The 18,522-nt window shown below is 45.8% G+C and overlaps 1 protein-coding gene across 3 annotated transcripts in view; it reads right to left on the bottom strand.

Moving 5' to 3' along the window:
- The window catches only part of SLC35F3 (solute carrier family 35 member F3), a 320,392-nt gene that overhangs the window by 66,628 nt on the left and 235,242 nt on the right, over nucleotides 1-18,522 (bottom strand). The gene's annotated exons all lie outside the window — the stretch shown is intronic.

Below are 18,522 nucleotides of genomic sequence, written 5' to 3'. Positions count from 1 at the left end.
ATCCCCTCTCAGTTGATAGGTGAGTCACAGGTGGGCAGGAGCGAATACCTAAGTGTTGTGAGTTAAGGAGTTAATTGGCGCTCATTGGGATGGGCAGGAACAGGAATTGGGCTTGTAGCTGAAAATGCCTAGACTAATTGGACTTGTCTGTATCCAATATTCTGGCTAAATTAGGACATGGGGGAAGTGGTTGAGGATTGAATTATCATTCCATTGCTGATAGGGGACCTAGCTAAATTTCATTTGCCCACTATCACTGGCTGCACCGCATAACAGGCCCTCCCACCGGCACTTCTGGACTTTGCTACTGGTGAATTTCCACAACTTAAGGTAAAGTCAATTTTAGATGGCAGCACATCCATTTCCACTTACACAGATCACTTGCCATGTGGCACTGGCCTCTGCAACCTTTCATGGCTGGGATCATATACAAAGTGGCTTGGGGGAAGGGAGACTTGCTATCAAAGACATACTGGAAAGATGATCATGGAGTTGAACAGGCAGTCCACGTAGAAGTACGTGGCATCTTTCCAAGAATCACTTCCGACTGGAAAATGGGCTCCAGGGGTGCTGAATCAATTCTGGCTCACAGCATGTTCTTCATTTCATGTTTTCATTACAGCAAATTAGACTTTCAAGCTCAGAAGAGAACTAAGCAATGATGCCATGTCGCCTCTACAATGAAAGAGAAAATTGCCCAATTATGTAATTTTGTATTGCTGCCGTGCTTCTCTGGATCTGGATTAAGGAAGTTACTCACTGAATTTTATCTGACTCCTCCCACAAAGGGAATACTACTAATACACAGAAAGGTAACACTCAAAACTGTGCATCACAGTGCATCTGGGATCACATTGTGTTTCACCATGCGTTTATTTACCCTGGTACATGGCAGCAAATCTCAAGGTCTAAGTGCAGTGCAGAGCACCTTGGTCAGCTGGGAACCACTGTGCAGCACCTGTCATGCACCTTGAGCCTTGCGTGCTCTGCAAACCAACGTGAAAACAATTCCTGATTTTCAAACACCAGTCTATTAGAGAGTGACAAAGCAGATCCGGGAAGGAGCTATAGAACAGACATACGCAGGCTGGAGAGACTCGGACTATTTCACAAGAATTCTGCAGAAAGCTAACTGGCGTGAGCTGTGATAAGAAGTCAGGGTCCTAGGTTACCCTTGGAGGATAGAAAGGCTCTGAGGGAAAGGAGAGGCCAAATCCAGAGCCCCCAAAGCACATATAATCTGCTGAGGGGCAGAGAGAAAGATGGTGATATAATAATTCATTGTCATCTTGGCCAATCTTCCTATGTTTTGGCATGCTACAGGAGTAGCTGTGGGGTTTTCTGGAGGCACTAGGGCAAAGCCCAATGTCCACTGACCAACTGTGTAAATGAAGTGCATAACCAAATTTATACCCAATGGATACAATTAGTTGAAGAACACATGTTGAGCCACACAGAATTTTGATTAGCTGATGCCCTTATTCCCCACCACTGAAATGCAGAAAAGCCATCTTCAGGTACACCAGAGCTGTACAATTTATGCTAAAACAGGTTTCAGAGAGAAGCAATTACAGCGGGGATGGCAGTATGCCTTCTCAAAAGCCTTTCCAATCTTCTTCAAGTGCAGGCAACTCTCATTTAGTACTTGCCTACATGTCACCTGCAAATCAAGTGATGCATCTGTGTTTGACTTCAGTCCTTTACAGAACTCAAAGAGCCAACGTGGATTGCTTAAAAAAAAAATCAATATTGAACTAGCTTCATGCCATTTCTAGTCCCTGTCCTTTGGCCCTTCGAACATGACTAGAAGGACTATTTACTCACCCTCACTCTCACTCTCCCATATTCCCTCCCTGTTTACAATCCTTCTGTTCATGGTCTTACTGGACCTTACATTCTAATCTTTTTCTTTGGCCAGCAGTTCTGGTAGTAATGCAACAATGATACACTTGGGACCAATGGCTGTACTGTCAGATGCTATGATCATGGAGTGAAGCATGTTCTTATAGCTGTGTCATCTCTGAATGCTCTGTTACATTGCTTAATTCACACGCAAAAATGTTGGTGGATAGATGACTTCAGTTTTGTTGCTGGAGGAGCTTCCATTGAACTTTTCAGAGAAAGAAGCATGTGATGTGTGTGATGGAGAAATGGAAACATGCCTGTGCATTTACTTCCATTCTAAGCTCTGTCTCAGAGTTCTAAGGGCTGTCAGGGAGTTTACTGAAATTGTGCCTCAGTTCTATCACATGCGTAATTACCAGTACACTGTGATTTCTTCCACCACAAATTTATCAAGGATTCACACTTTTTTTCTCCCATCAAGAAGAGGCAGTACCTAGAGGTAATGATTATTCAGCAGAAGGAAACCCTAGGCCATCCTTCCACTCCTTTGGAACATGGGGAAAATTCTTCATTCTTTAGGTTGTCCACTGCTGAACCCTGAGAGAGAAAATTATTGGGGTGTATTTTATATTTGTTGTATGAAATTCATTGATATCATGAGAAAACATGGAAGACTAGAAAATCATTTGCTTTCATTTTAAAGTTCCCATAAAAGTGCTCAGTAATGTTTCTTGTATGAGATTCCTTGAAAATAAATGGACCATTGACTCACTCTGAAGAAGTCTCCAGGGAGAGCCCCATCTTTAGGGTAAGAACTCAGAACAGGAGCAAAGTCTACCTGTTAGCTGGCATGGCCCACACCTCCTGCAAGAAAGGCATAACATTGTATAGAAAAGGAGGAAGGCCCTCCCTCAACTGACATCTACATCAATAAGGTCTATGCAACTCTTTTTATTTTACAATCTTGTTATTTTTATTATTATCATTTTATGATACAATTCCATAGGCCCTAGAATTTCCCTTCCTCCCTCCCAAACTTCCTTTCACACCTTCCCACTGAGTTCCCCTATATTACTACCATAGTATAGTTCTTCATAAACAGTCATAGATCCATCATTGTGGGCATGGACAATGGCAGAGAAGCCAACATCCTATTGTCAAGATATACTTAACAGTTTCATTGGGAGTCTGTCTTTGATCTGGAAGTAGACATTGCATTGCATCCTCACATCTGGATATGATAGTCTCCATTACACAGTTACTATACATCCCCTTAAATGAAAAGCCACAATACAAAAACAACAGGAAGAAAAAAAGAAATTAAAAATACCATGAAGTTAAATAACATGCTACTGAATGACTAATGTGTTGCTGAAGAAATGAAAAAGAAAACCAGAATCTTCTTGAAAAAATGATGCTACTGTATGATCTATGAGTCAGTGAAGAATTTAATGAGAGTTTTGAAGAGATGAAACTAACAAAAAACCCATCAAAATCCATGAGATATAGTTTCCACTGATCTTTGTTGGTGAGATATGTCTCCTATAGGCAACAAATAGATAGGTTTTGTGTTTTTAGTCCAGTCTACTTATCTATGACATTTGATTGATGAGTTTAAGCCATTTGCATTCAGGGTTAATACAAATAGGTGGTAATTTGGTCCTGTCATTTTAGCAATGGGTTGTTCATTGATTTAGTATTCTGTTGTTATTTTATTGGGATGTTCTTCACATTTGCCTTTGGTTTTGTTGTGCGCTATTCCTCTTCTCTTTCAAGAGAACATCTTTAAGTATCATTTGTAGGACAGGTTTGGAAGAGACAAATTCTTTTAACTTTTCTTTACTGTCAAAGAATTTCATTTCATTTTCAAAGACCAAGGAAAGCTTTGCTGGGTATGTTATTCTGGACCAACAATCTTTTGCTTTTAGAATCTGGAATATGTCATTTCATTCTCTTCTTGCCTGTAGAGTTTCCTCTGAGAATTCAGCTGTAAGTTTAATTACCATTCCCCTGTATGTCAGTTGATTTTTTTTTTCACGTGCACATTTAAGGACCTTTTCTTTATGTTAAATTGAAGAGAGCTTGATTATCATATGTCATTGTGAAGATCACTTTTGGTCAACCCTGTTGGGAGTTCTGTGCCTCTCCTGGATGTTGCTTCCCATTTTTTTTCTCTAGATTAGGGAAATTTTCCCTTATTATTTATATTATTAATATAATATAAATGTATTATTTCATTAAGTACATTTTAAATTCAGCTTCTCTTTCTGCACCTTCTGGGACTCCCATAAACTCTTATATTTGGCCTTTTAATAGTGTCTTTCAATTCTTGAACAATTTTTTTTTAGCCTGATCCAGCTCTGCTTCTAGCTTTTTGCTTGTTTTCTCCTGGTGAGAGAAAACATCTTCCAATTCTGAGATTCTTTCTTCTGCCTCCTTCATTCTTGTTTGGAGACTTTCCACTATACTTTTAATTTGCTCCACTGTATTCTTAATTTCTGATACATCAGCTTTCATTTGATTCATTTCCTGTGTAACATACTCCTTAAATTCCTTGAACTTCTGCATTACATACTTCTTGTTGTTGATAAGAAACTTTATAACAAGTGTTTTAAATTCTGTATTGCCACTTTTCTCAATGTCTTCCTCAGTTAACTCTGAGGTTAGCAAAGGCTTTTGCTCCTTTGCCGGGGAGTCTTCAATAATATTCATTGTGTGTGTGTCTCTTGTTTTGCTCTTGGTCATTGTACTTCTGGTTATCATATTCTTCTCCTCGGGGCAGGCTTCTAAGCTGTCATCCACTGGTCTGCAGTTCGATTTTACTTACTGTGGTTTTTACACGGTTCTTGGTTTGCAGTCACTTGTACCTCCCTCCAGTGAGTTCCAGATCTGGATTCTAATTTAGGCTTCCACTACGGTCTCCATAGCCCCAGCTCCTGGCTCACCAGTCTCCACCTCCTGTGATACCATGCTGAGGCTGCACCATTGTCTGTACAACCTTTCTTCCACTTCTGGTTGGAGCTGTTCCCAGGACTAGGGAGACACCAGGAGTCTTAAATAGCTAGATTGTTGGTGGTGCTGATCTTGTCGAAACCTGGGGGCCACACAGCCCATTTTGACCTGTATGATGCCAAAGTCAGTATTATTTTTGATATGTTACCAATGCAATGCACTGAGCTCAGTGCATGCGCAGCTCACTATTGTCCCTACAGTCTTAAGAAGTTTTTCCACACTGTACAAGATGGCGCCTGATGTGCCACTAGTGGAATTCTTGATCTGCTGGCTGTTAGGTCTGAGGGCTACTCAGACCTATTTTGGGTGGAATCTATAGGATGCCAGGTTGTTGCAGTTCACTGAGTCAGAAATGAGTTCACGCCCAGCCCAATGCATGCACAGTTCTGTCCCATAGCCTTTTACTCTCTACACAAAATGGTGTTGAATTTGGCTCTAGGGGGCAGACTGGGCTGTGAAATCCACCCTGTTCCCGCACCGCCACTCTATCCCAGCTTATGGTCAAATCAAAAAGACCAGCATGATGGGCAGTTCTTTGTCTGGTTTTACCTCCTGAGCTCCCAGTGAAAGTCCCTTCCCAGCTGGCTGCCTGTGCAGTTCAGATCACCGCTCACTGAATGCCACGGGGTATTGATCACTGCAACACCACACCATTGTGTCCGCTACTTTCCCATATCTGTCAGTCTCCAGGTACTTCTGTGCTATTGTTCTGTCCTCTCCTATTTGCTGGAATGTGTCCTCTCTGCTTCACACTGGCTAATGTTTCTCCATCTGTTTAAATGTGCCCTTACTCTATTCCACCATCCTGATTTTCCTTCACAACTCTTTTTACAACTGTAGTGAAGTAACAACTTTTATCTTGTAAAATTACTATTTAAATGTACAATTCAGCAAAAACTGTTTTTTAGACTACCAGACTTGTGAAATGATCACCATGACACAATTTCCAATATTTCTAATACTTCCAAAAGGAATCCTTGTGCCCAATTACTGTCACTTCCTATTCCCATCTTTAACCCTCTAGGCAGCCAAGAGAATGATGTCTGTCTCTCTAAATTTGCTCTTCTGGACATTTCATATAAATATACAGATGTCTGCAGTCAATTTCCTTCATTTGCGTAATGCCTTTGGGGGTCATCCACACTGTAGCATGTATCTGCAGTTCCTTTGGTTCATGGCTGAATAATTTTTTGTTGTATGGATTTTGCTTACCCATTCATCCTTTGATGGACAGGTGGGTTGCTGCTTTCAGGGTTTTGGCGTGAGGAAGAACACAGTTATAAATGTCCACTAGAAGCCCTTATGTGGATGTTGTGTATTGTTTCTCTTTGGTGGACTAAGTAAATTCCCAAGCCATTCATCTGAGGAGTCTTTACTGCCTACCTGGGCCTCAAAACAGGTAAAATTCTTCCCTAACAGATCTTGCTAAGTCTCAGTGCTTGAAATGCTTCTCATTCTGCCTAAACAGGGAGATCTCTCTGCAAACCAATCTCCTAACCTTTGTTTTCTTATTTTTTTTTTCAGTGCTGCTCAGAGACAGATGGTGTCTGATGAACAATTTCCCATTAAGTTAGGATTTGTTCACTTATGAGAGAGGGATATTGTCAAATGCCAATTCACTTTCCAAATGATTACAACATGCAGGGTTTGGGCCAGGCCAAAGCCAGGATAGGTCCTTCATTTGGTGACAGAGGCCCAAATACTTGAGCCCTCTTCCATCACTTTCTCAGGCAGGCCAGCATGAAGCTGGACCACAGTGTTGCATCTGTGACATGAACTGGAACTACAATATGGCATGCAAGCAGCACCCAAACCTGCTATACAAAAATACTAGCTCATAACTGCCTCTTGTTTGGTCACTGATAGACATACATACCCAGGGTCTGACCACCAAACTAAACAACCTTTGCAAAAATGGGGAGCTTGAAAGAAAATTTTTATTTATGGCTGCTTGCAAGCATGTTCTTTTAAAATTGTATAAATTTTATTTTTTATAATTTTCACATATTTGATCAGGGTGTGAAGGGTCAAGAGCTAGAGGAAAGTGGGTGAGAGCATTGTTCCCACATTCCTTTTCCTTTCCTACATCTGGGGGGAGGGGAGAAATAAGAGGAGAGGCCCCACCCAGCCTCCCAACTATCCCAGGGTCCCCAATATGGGGCACGCTCTGAGGGTCCTGATCAAGTGGTTTTGACAGTTCAACAGTTCTGTATTGCTGCCCATCTTGCCACTCCAATCGTGATGAAATCTCTCCAGACTCTACTGGCTGACATAGTCTAACTCAGAGTCTCTGTTTGACCAGGTATTCACTGCTAACACTTGGCTGAGGGTAGCTGATTGATTTGTTCTGTCCTCTGATACGGTACCAGGTGTCCTCTGTAAGCTCCAGTGTACTGCCATATCCTCCATGTGCTTCTGGATATGCTGCCCACTGCTCCATCTAACCCACTGAGGAGGCCCTGCCCTGACACATGCATTCCATGGTCAGACCATGGAACTTGCATTTCTCTTCGTGGTTGGGGTTCTCAGTCCAGAGGTTCAGTTGTACAAACTTTATCTGAGGTGATTCCAGACCTGATTCTTGTGTGTGCACACTAATACAGGGTCTGGTAAAGTCCGTTGCCCAAATCAACCTTCATGCACACTGTTATTTGCAATTGCTGGGTCAATTGTCTTCAGCCCTGTCTTCTACACAAACTAATGGGTATTGCAGTCCAACCCCTGCACACAACACACTTGGCCTTCACATACACCAGTGGGAGTTGCAGCCTAGTTGGGGTGACACTCAATAAATCCCACTAGGCCTGCCACCTGCCCTGGTTCCTGTGCTTGCCAGTATGTACAGCAGACTGATCCTGTCTGTCCCACATCCAATTCAGCTCTCATACGTGTCAATGGTCATTTAAACCTAGTTCAACCCAACCAGCCTCATTATCCAGCCCACACATGTGTTGGCGGGTTCCACTCTGTCTAGCCATGCCTGTCTCAGTCCTGGTTCTCATGCTTACCAGTGGGAGTTGCAACCCAAGAGGGAGCTGCCCACTGTTTCCCTAATGGACTCACTCCCACTCCTGGATCTTGTACTTTCCAGGTAGTACTGCAGTTTAGCTCAACAGAGTTTTCCCCATCCCCATGCCAGCATCTGCTAGCAGATGCTGCGGCAAAGCCCAACAAACCACACCCACACTGGCTTATGCATGTACAGTAGGTACAGTCTACCCAGCTTGACTTGTTACCAATCCAGCTTACATGTAGGCCAACAGGTGTTGTAGCCATGCCTGGCCTGGTCTGCTCCCAATCCCAGCTTTCATGTTCTCCAGTGGGAATAGTGGCCCAGCAGGGGAGCTCCCTACAACCCCCATATCAGGTTTACTTACTCTCCCCCGGGTCTCATGTATGCTGGTTGGGTGCTGTGGCCAAGCCTGGCATGGCCCACCTCACTGTGGCATTTGCCAGTTGATGCTGTAGCCTGGCCTGGCCATGCCCACCCCCAGTTCCAGCTCATGCTGGTAGGGACTACAGCCTAGCCAGCCCAGCCAGCCCCCAAGTCCTGGCCCTAATGTGAACTGGCTGATATTGCAGCCTGACCCGGTATGACTCACATACCATTCTGGTTCTCAGATTTGCCAGTGGGTTATGTGAACTGGCCCAGCCTGGCTTGCCTCAGACCTGAGCCAAACATAAGCCCATTGGTACCATTCCCTGACCTGGTCTGGGCTGTTCCCTTTCTTGGTTCTTGCGCTCACCTGCAGGGACTGTATCTCAATAGGGAAGTTTCCCAAGCTCCTCCATCAGAACCTCTATCAATGCCAGATCTCGTGCACACTGGTAGGTCCAGGGGTCAGCCCTACTTAGTCTGCCTCTCATCCTGGCAGAAACAGTAGCCTTTCCTGACTGGCCCTCATCAATTCTGGCTCTTACTGTTGGGTGCTACAGTGCAGCCAAGCCTAGTCCACACACAGACTTAGCTTACATCTGGTTCAGCAGGGGCAAAGACCTAGCCCGGCCCATCCTACATCCATTCTGGCTGTCACAATCACCAGTGGGTGCTGGAGTCTAGCCCAGTCTTGCACACCCCAGACCCAGTCCACACTTGTGCTGAGGGACACTACAACCATGTCCAGACCAGACTACAACTCCCAGCATGGTTGCTATGGACAGAAGACATTATTGGACCTCAGTCTTGGACAAGCCTAGGAACCCCCCCGTGCCCAGCAGCAGTGGATGGGGAGTTAGGATCCCCAGCAGAAAGCCTGGTTCCCCCAGCCACAGCCATGCACACTTACCTGGATTCCACCGTTTGCAAGTATGTTATCTCCACCAAAATGCACTTTAGGCTTTGTTTATCTCATCTACTCATTACATGCATACTCAAAGAGTCTGTTATTGGGTTCTTTTTTTAAAGCAGTAATTAAAATGAAAAAAAGAAACTGAGGGGTTGTCCTATGCATAAGGTTATCACATGTCCTGTTTATCTCAAAGTGATCCTTTATTCCATATCTCATATACACTTGAACTTGCAAGTTCAAATGGATTCCTGGATTTTAGGTAAGAAAATATTCCCACTATTCATACATGATTGGGGCCCCAGCCACACTCCAAACCAGTGCTGGTCCCAGGGAAACAACGTGGAATTCACGAATAAATGAAGTTGAATGCTGACCCTGGGTAAAGCAAAGGAAGGTGATAGGAAAATAAAGGGACAAGTGATGGTTAATCACCTGACATTGACACCACACTCTTTGCCAGGAGATGGCAAAGACCCCTTTTTGCTTGCCATGATGGTGGTGGTCAGTCTGGTTATTATTCTATTTTCTGTTGGACAAGAAATGAGGTTCTGAGAGTTACTACCCCAAAGGCACACAGGCAGTGGGTGACTGAGCTGCAGTTACAACCTGGTTCTGTCTGACTCCCACAGCATCAAGAGTAATGGACAGTAGATTGTTCATTCGTGATCAAGATTGTGGTGTTGACCACGTCATAGCTGGAACTGTCCATTACAAAGAACTTCAGATTCACAGATTCACATTATCTAACCTGGAAGAGCCTCGGTGAATGGGATTCTAGTCTAGGATTCCCTGTCCTGGAATGTGTTATCTAACTGAACGATTATATTCCCCCTGAATCTGTATGTTGAAGCTCTAGCACTCAGTGTAGCTACATGGAGATGGGCCTTTAGGGAGGTAATTACATTAAAATGAGGTCACAAGAATGGGCTGTAATCAGACAGGATTAATCATCTAAAAAGAGGAGAATGACTCCATTCCTCTCTTTTAGTCCACCCCTACCATATACAGAGAAGGGGCCAGATGAATACCCAATGTGAAGATTGCCATCCACAGACCAGAAAGAGAACTGTTACCACTCAGTGTCTAAACTTGGATCGGCAGAACTTTAGACCATGGGATAATACACTCCTTCATCTGTGACCATGCAGCCTAGGAAGTGTGAACTGGTAGCCCAAGGTGATGCAAGGCTATAGCAGAGGGAGTGTCATGCCTGGGGAAGGGGGGGGCACCACTAAGAGCCACTGCCAGGCTGGGTGGGCATGATAAGCTGCAGGTGGTTGAATGCTTTTTTTCCAGACCTATGAGAAGAAATAGTCACACCAGATTAGCAGGAGTTGTGTGCTTTCTGAGCATGGCTTCAACCTTTGCTGTACCACAGTTCTGGCAGGTGGAGGGGAGAGAGGAGACAGTGAGGCAGCTGCTTCTGGGAATCACACAGGGTTGTGAAGGTTTCCTTGTGATTCTCTAGCAGTTCTCCCTGAAGGTGGTGTGGAAGCTGCTGGGAGTGGCCTCAAGGTAGCCTTGGTCCCACCATCAATGCCAGCTCAGGGATAGACCACTGCCTGGGTGTGTCCATTTCATTCCCAAGCATCTCAGTAACCCCAGCTCCTGCAGTGGCTCTAAGGTGATTTATGACCCGTGAAAAACTAGCCATCTCTGGATAAGCTTCAGGTAATCCTGTTTGTACCTTGGGGGAATGGGTCCAGGTTTATTCTTGGGAGGGAACAGAATGCTGTTAATCTTCCTGCTCTGCTAGTCATGGCCTGCATGGCCTTTGGAATTTCACCCTGCTGCTGGCCGGTACACATTGTGCTTCCAAACACACAGCAGACACTCAGCAGTTGCACATACCTGCTGATTCTTTGATGTCCATAAGGACCTCTGCTCTTAAGCCCAGGCAAATGCATGCACTCTTCTGATGGTTTTCCTTGTCTGAGAGTTAGCACCCCTACATCTTTGGACTTCTGGGTGGACTGGATTCAGGCTATTGGAACTCAACAGAGCTAGCCAGTTTTACCAAAGGGCAAATGACACGTAGCGTGGCTTCTCCAGGGACAAAGCCTGCCCATCCCTGCTTTAATCAAGGACCACAGTATCATTGATCTTAATTCCCATGCAGTTCCTTAATTACCAAACCAACCCTAAGTGTCTTGCTCCAGTGGAGGGTGGCTAAGCTGAGTTCATCTCTGGGCAGTGAAATTTTAACATAGAAACATCCGGGATTGTGGATTGTGACACAGTGGGCTGAGCTGTCACTTGCGACATCAGCATCTCATGGGGGCATTGGTTTGAGCCCTGGCTGCTCTGCTTTGGATCTGCCTTCCTAATGTTGTGCCTGGGAAGGCAGGAGAGGATGATCTAACTGTTTGAGGTCCTGCACTCATGTGTGAGAGCCAGATGGAGTTCCAGGCTCCTGGCTTTGGCCTGACCCAGTCCTGGCTGCTGTGCTTGTTGCACAAGAGGATGAACCAGTGGATGGAAAAATCTCTGGTTTCCTTTCTCCTTTTCTATCTCTCCATAACTTTGCTTTTCAAATGAATAAACATGTCTTAAAAATAATCTGGGGGCTGCCCTAAGTCCAGCTTGAATGTTGTACAGCTTCTCTCTGAGGACTTGCAGCATCTTTTTGCCCCATCTCATCACCTGGGGTCTAGTCAATGTGCAGTTGCTTCCTGCTGCTGAGATTCATGGAGCAAGTTCTATCCAGGTAAGTGGCTCTTTTCATTCCCTGACCAAATATCAAGGCCAACTCCCTGAAAGTATGTGCCCTTGCACGCACATTCACATACTGCACTCTCACATGCCAGATTCCTTATATTTTCTGGCCTCAGTCCCTTAGAGCTCCACTCTGATGGATTTTAATCAGATAAACCAATTTCTGTTAATGAACAAGCTACTTAACAAACTTGTATAGAATGTTCCTGAATGAGCCTACAGAAGAGCCATGCAAATCTCCTCTTTGCAGAAAGAGAAACCCAGGCTCCAAGAGGTGAGACAGCATGTCCGATATATTAATTAGCCAGTGGGGCAGCCGGAAATGAAGGTGAGTGTCCTGACATTTCAGCCAGTGTTCCTCTCTCTAGACCCTTCCCCTGAGCTACAAGACGTCTTAACCAGTGGAAACGTATCACTTGCCAAAAAGGCTTTTAAGAATTAAATCTCTTCTTGGCTCTCCCCATAGAGCTATTCTGAATCCTTTCCCACCTCTTCAAGCCTTCCATCCCCATCCATCACTTTTGGTAGATGATTCCACTTACTACATAACAAAGAGGATCAAAGCCACCAGCACAGGTCCTAGGCTCACCTTCTCTGCAGCTCCACATTCTTCTGCCTTGGCCCGACATCTCTCCCCATGCTCCTTTGCAGGATGAAGGAGCACATCTGTTTCATGCTTTCCTCCTCTGCCTTGTTGTGTCCTGCAGGCCACGGCTGCAGAAATAACATTTCTCTAGGGGAACCCTTAAACCTGTCCTGGAATTAGGCTTCTTCCTCCAGTTCACAGAAATGGTGGGATCTCTCAAAGATCTTCACATGTGTCCACACATTACTTCTCCCACTGTCAAATGCTTTGACCAACCATCGTGCAATGGTTCCTTCATCTCAAAACACTCACCCCTTTGCCACAGACCTGACAGATTGATACCTGCTTAAAATTGGTTCTGCATAATCACCCACTCTAGGTTATACTTGATGCAATGTTCACTTTCTTGACTTTTCCCCTAAGGTCTCCATGATGCCATGTTATCTAGGACCTCTGTCTTAGTGATGCAAGCTTCTCTTCTGCTTTGCTAATTTTCTGCATGGATTTGGCCAATACAATTCTGAACTTAATTTTTTCATTTCTCAGTTGATTGAATCATCTCTTGTGCTCCCTTACCTTCCTCCCACCTCCTTGCCTGCTATGTACCTGCATCTGAAGGCACTACCAGGGTCTCAAGCTCATCTCAATTTGACTCCCCCTGCCTCCCTCCCAGATGTGTTTTCCTGTCTATCTTTGTTGCTACTCTAATGGTATCTCCATGTCTCAACTTGTTCAGGCTAAATCTTCACAGATGATTCGATGGCTCTCTTTCCTGCTCTTCTCCTTTACCCTACCATGATGATCTGAAGATTCACCTTTTTTCTTGTCCTCATGCTCACTATATTGCAGAAAATTGGTCCCAATAGAGGTATTCCATGTGGTAGCCATTTCATATAGTGAGTTGCCCAGCCTTCTGACCTCCACATCCTTACCCACACAGTGGGAGAAACACAAGGATCTACCATGCAGGAATGCTCTGAAAACTGAATGGGATAACACAGGTTGAGCACCAGCAGAAGCAGGTTACTAACACAATTACAACCATGTATTTCTGTTTGAACTATTGCAATCACTTCCCAATACTTCACTTCAACCCCATGGCATAATTTCCACAAGAATTTGCAAACTTTTCCACCTTCAAAGGCACTTACGTACATGCATACACACATACACACTCCTGAAATAAGCATTTCCCATCAACTCTGACTCACATTCCAACCCAAAAACTTTTTTTTTCATCCTTGAAACAACACTTGTTGTGGCAATGAACAGGTTTCATGGTCCATTGAACACCTTTACTCAACATAACCCTGGTTTTCTCAGACTCAGATGGTGTCTTTCTTTTAATCCACTCCCTTGAACCCAGCATCCAGGAGGCCTCACAGGGTGGTCCAGTGTGTATTCTTACCTCTCCCTGCCTGAACATCCCTGGGCTCCTGCCTCTGCATCCCATTTGCAGGTCTCTGCCAAGCGCCACCCTTCTTGCCTTTTTACTTTGCCATGGGGTTCCCTCTGCCAGGAGATGTCATGTGCTTACTTCCCACCATGTTGCCCTGGTCATACTCCCCAGCGGAAAAACAATCCTGTGGATGTGTGATCAATACCTTGAGTGCAGTGGTAAGGTGGATCCTGAAACCGCATTCAGTTCAGCAGGCAAGAACTGAGATTCTGTCCCTTTGAGATGATGTTCTCTTTTATACAATGTCATTTTGGCAAAAAAGGTGATAAGGCTGGTTGGAGAGTCACATGGTGGTTAACTGTGTCTGCCCTCTGCTGAAATGCACCATGTTATTTATGGTCCAGAACTAAAATTAGGCTTTTCTACATGTAACCTTTGTGTGTGTTTCTGACATTTATTACTTGTTTGGAAGATCTGTTGGCTCAAGGATTGTATTATACTTATATGAGAACCTCCTAAAATGCCTCATTCTCTTGCATATCCTAGGTAATATGGTTAACCAAGATGTGAAAGAGTTTTCTCATTGGAGTTTAAGCAGTAGATCCAGCCCGCGTAGGGGAGATTTGTGGGGGAACCTTCTGATGGTGGGTGTGCTTCTCATGACCTGTCTCAGCCTGGACCAGCACAAGTGGGCCTTCCACCCACACCCTAACTGAACATTCCAGGTAACAGCCTTTTCACAGAGAAAAGGGACAGCTGAGACTATCTGGAGCAGAGACACTGAAAACACGGCCAACAGCCACGGGCCCCATAAGCCCTGCAATGCTCCAGGACACCAGGTCATATGGTGGTGGTAGTTCTAGAGAGCAAGCGCTAACTGAGCGCCTAGAAAGTTCCATCAGATCTGATACAATTCTCTCATGTTGTCAAAGGACACGCAGTTGTGCCAAGGCCTTGCCACATTGGCAGCCAGGTAGGTATGGATCTGAAGCCTGGCACTCTTGCTTTCTAGATCCCAGGATCTTGTGCAAATGATGCCCCAAGTCTGTTTCCTATCTATGAAGTAGGGGTAACCTCCATACCTTTCCATTGGGAGAAATAGAGATCATGGAACAATCACCTTCAGCATAGCACCTGCAACATAGTGGGTATTCACTAAAAATGATTTGATTTCCAAGAAGGCTAGGTCAACACTCCTGTTGTCATTCAAAACAGCTGCTTCCTAGAAAGTCTCACTCAACAGACAGTGTGCGGCTTGAGCACTAAACCCAGTCCATCCAGGGTCTTACAGTGTGACTTAAGGCCAACCTCTTGGGTGGCCTATTGTGCCTCTTTTTCACCTGCTGAATTTCCACTGACTGCAACGTTAGTGCATGTGAATTAGCTGATGGTGCATATAGATGATCCTAGCAAATACCGCTCCACCAGAGATGTGTTACAGATCAATACTCAGTGTCTACTTCTGATAGAAAAGCAGGGAACAGGACTGAAAAATAGGCTATGTTGTCAAGATTGACACCATTGTGGCTAGATGCTACTTGTAAGTTGCGATCCATGTCTAAGACCCAGCTCCCACTCTGTCCCTATTTCCTATCCAAGCTAGTGTATGCTCTGTTCCCTTTGGCTGAAACCTGAAACAGCCTCTTCTTCCTCTGGACTGAATGAGGTTTTCCACACATCTCCCCTCTCTCATACCCTGTCTTGATTGTGACAGCTTTAGCTCAGGAGGCTTCCTCTTCAGGAAGAACACTCTCAGATCTCACAAACGCTTCTTCTCAAACAGGCCTTTCTCCTCAGAAAGGGTGCTCCTTGGAAGGCTGACCCACAGGAAGGGCTTTCCCTCATCTAAGGGAAGCTTCCTCTCTCCTGGCTTCTTTAACAAAGGGTTCCTTTCAGAAAGGCCTCCTGGCCTCAGTCAGCCCTGTCTGACACACATCCTCCTCAGAAAGGTACCTTCTTCCAAAGCCCTCTCCCTCACACGGGCCTCCCTGTCATGATAAGTTCCTCGGACTGCCACATTTCCAGCATCCCTGTAAAACTTTACCCTTAGTCATACCACAGAAACTTATAACTTTTTGTTCAACAATTGATCTCTTTGCCCCTTTCCCAATAGACTGGTGCTTCTTTAAGAGAATGAAGCTAACATTGGTCATTTTTGTGTTTCCAGGGAGGGCCTTGCTGAGTTTTCACAGGACACACGATACTTCTGAAGCATTTTGTTGAACAAATGAAGTCATTTGACCATCTCCCTACGCTTGAGTTCAGCCAACCGTCATGTTTTCTATTTTGGTTTTATGTGCACCACATGCTGGGGCCTTCTAGCCTCCCCTTAGATGACATACTCCACAAACTAATAAATACTCCTTGTTGGCTGTATTCCATCCCTGGAGCCTGGCTACCATTTATACAGGAATAGCCACAGTATGGGAACCACTTTGCCATGTGCAGCCAAGGCAAAATGAAATGACCCAACACTTGCAAAAACAGGCATGCCAGATGTAAATGGTCTCAGAAAAGTGGACTAAAAGCATAAATACACGCGCACACACACACACACACACATATATACCCATCACACAAAAAAACCAGACAGAGTGAATGAAAGAGTTATATGTGAGCCTAGGCAAACCAAGGGCAGGTTCTACCAGGCCCTGACCTACAGAATTTTGCTGATATACATGTAGGTATCCTTCCATACCCAAAGAACCCAGGGGCTTCTGAGTGTCATGGACCCTCCGCAGATGCTTTCAGACACCTGTGTACTCTCAAAGAGTAACTGGATAACTTGCCAAAAAAAAAAATATCTGTGGCTGGAGGGTTGGCCAGTACTTGGGAAGCAACCACTGTGTGCCAGGCATGTGCCTTCCTCAATAGTCAGCTGGCATAGGTAGTTTTTTTTCACACTGGAGGAATCGGGACCAGTACCCATGATTGACACAAGTTGAAGTGGCAGAGCCATCTTGATCTTTCATCTGTCTAGTTCTTATGTCAGTACACTTCGCCATTACCCACATGGGCCTGGGTTGAAATGTTGGTGAAAGGACCAAGCTCACAGTAAAACAGCTGCTGATGTCAGGGTGAACAGGAGACTTGCCAACTCTCCTGGCAGCAGCCCTAAGGGAATTCTTCTTTTCATTCCCTGAAGGAAACCTCCAGGTATGGCCTTGAGGAGAACCTGCACCTGACGCGTCACTTACGGCCTCCAGCAGCACCTTGGGTGCCTCAGAGCTCACCTTGGGCTCCTTGCCATCGGTCCTTGTCCAATGCCACTCACAATGCTGCTCAGGCTGGCCCTGCCTGAGGCTGGTTGGCAGTGCCCAAGGGAGACAACCTGTTGCTGGCAAGCAGAGCCCATCCTCTTTGCCCGCAGCTAGGACAGGACAACTTCCCGTGATAATCGTGGAAGTAGACGTTCCCAGCTTCCCTCTGTGGGAAGCAGATATTCAGCCTTTTCCCTCCCAGACTTGCATGTACATGGGCAGCCTGAGAGCAGGCTTAGGAGACACAAGTACACATGAGAGATGTGGGTCTCCTTACCTGAGAGGACTCCTGTAAGGGGACTGACTAGTCAGGTAAAAAAAAAAAAAATCAACCTCTCAGAAAACATGGTGAGAAACAGGTGTGTGGGTCAGTGCCCACCAACACTCAGAAAGGCGTCAGGTTTAGATCAGACAGATCAGGGTTGCGCTCCTGCTCCACCACCTACATTCTGCAGGTCTTGGATCGGTCTGTCTGCCCTCAACACCTCCAGGTTGTCTTGTCTATAGGCAATGGGTACTGTTAGCAGGTTGGTGACTGGCAGGCCTCTGCGGGTGGACTGAACACAGAACATACACACCTGTCCTGCCAGACTCAATCTCACCCTCCTTGGTCCTCAGACTTATATAACAACCAGGAACACAGAGTAGACATAGCATGCCTCCCTGGGCAGTCAGTAGAGGTCTGAGCTTCAGCTGGAGTCCTGAGGGAAGGCCAGGGGGCCACCCCTTCGCTCACTGCTTGCACTATGGACTCTGCTGGCTCACAATAAGCACGGAGCACCGTGGTGTTCCTCGGACTGAGGTAGCCTGCCCGCCCCAGACTCTTGGCTGTTCCTTCCCAGTCCGCACCTGATGACGGTTGGGTCCAGCTCTAGCGGAAGGTGGTTATCCCATCTCTGTCCCTGGGGGGAACAGCCAAGGACTGAGATGTTTCCCCCTGTTCCTGTCACCTCTTTGGTGCCAGCAGAACAGTTACTGTGTCTGAGCAAGGCCTAGCTGTCCCCGTGGGCTCCTGAGCAGCCTGCTCCCTCCATCACATCCCCAGAGTGGGGGCGGCTCCCGGTAGAAGAGGGAATGTGGAGGATGAGGACATGGGCTGGGGACCTGCAACTGCTCCACTCTAGGGCCCTGCTCACAGGCTGGGAATAGCAGTGCGCTCACCCGTGGGGCCCCATTCCCACACACCTCGACGGTGACTGAGCTGGTGGTCCTGAAGGCTTGGGAGCCATCTGGGGCCCAAGAAGTCTCCCTAGGCGACTGCAGGCATGGGCAACACCTCTAGTCTGCTTGGAGGTGGGGGAGGAGTGAGGGTGCTGATGCAGAGGTTGGGGATACAGGTAGTCTTGGCGTCCCTCCTTCTTTCCTGTAGACATGCACCCCAGGGGAAGGCAGGCAAGGCAGGAAAGGGGCTGAGAA

Source organism: Ochotona princeps, chromosome 10 (genome assembly GCF_030435755.1).
Source record: "Ochotona princeps isolate mOchPri1 chromosome 10, mOchPri1.hap1, whole genome shotgun sequence".
Classification (NCBI taxonomy): domain Eukaryota; kingdom Metazoa; phylum Chordata; class Mammalia; order Lagomorpha; family Ochotonidae; genus Ochotona; species Ochotona princeps.
The sequence above is the reverse complement of the archived record's forward strand: the minus strand, read 5'-3'. Positions and strand labels throughout refer to the sequence as shown.